Below are 822 nucleotides of genomic sequence, written 5' to 3'. Positions count from 1 at the left end.
AATGTATAATTTAAAAAATGCAGGGCCAGCCAGTGGTGTGGTGGTTAAGGCAGCTGGATCTCACATGGCCAACTGGGTGGTTCAAGTCCCAGACCTAGTGGCTTGAAAAACACACTGGACACATGTATGTGCCCAAAATCTAGAGAGAATGGTGGGAAAAGGATTGTGGCATGGCCATTTCCCCTGAGGGGTGATTTCTCACTTCTCTCTTTCTCTTTCTCTCTCCCTCCCTCTCACAAATTCATGTGTCCTATAACAAATTTAAATAAATAAATAAATAAATTTTAAAAGCATATATAGGCTAAAATAATAAAGCCACTTAATTTTGATCTCTGCTGTCCTGTGCTGTCTAGACCCATCTTCACCTCTATGATGCTCCCCCAGCCAGCGCCCCCAGCCCCAGAGCCCAGCGCTAGCCAGGACAGAATCCATGTACCAGCTCCATCTCTGCTGTCCTATACCTTCTGGGTCGAGCTTCACCTCTGTGAAGCTCCCCCAGCTAGACCCCTAGCTCCCAGAGCCCAGTGCTAGCCAGGTAGGAAAAGACCTGCATCCCCCTCTTGTTCTTTTCTGCCCCTTCCAACTGTTTTCTTTTCTCTTTAAAAACAAACAAACAAACAAACAAACAGCTTTTGTGTCCCCTTCTTTTCTCTTTAAAAACAAACAAACAAACAGCTTTTTTGTTCCTTTCCCTGGGCTTTTAAATTGCTAATATCTGTCTCTTTCTCTCACCCAGGACAGAATCCATATAGTCAGCTCATCTACGGTCCTGTATCTTTGGTTTTTATTTTTCAATCCTTTTTTTTTTTTTTTTTTGACTGT

General features: G+C 43.2%; 1 protein-coding gene across 4 annotated transcripts in view; it reads right to left on the bottom strand.

Moving 5' to 3' along the window:
* The window catches only part of IFTAP (intraflagellar transport associated protein), a 105,741-nt gene that overhangs the window by 80,673 nt on the left and 24,246 nt on the right, over positions 1-822 (bottom strand). The gene's annotated exons all lie outside the window — the stretch shown is intronic.

The sequence above is a fragment of the Tupaia chinensis genome, unplaced genomic scaffold (genome assembly GCF_000334495.1).
Source record: "Tupaia chinensis unplaced genomic scaffold, TupChi_1.0 Scaffold143910_1, whole genome shotgun sequence".
In the NCBI taxonomy this organism is placed as follows: domain Eukaryota; kingdom Metazoa; phylum Chordata; class Mammalia; order Scandentia; family Tupaiidae; genus Tupaia; species Tupaia belangeri.
The sequence above is the reverse complement of the archived record's forward strand: the minus strand, read 5'-3'. Positions and strand labels throughout refer to the sequence as shown.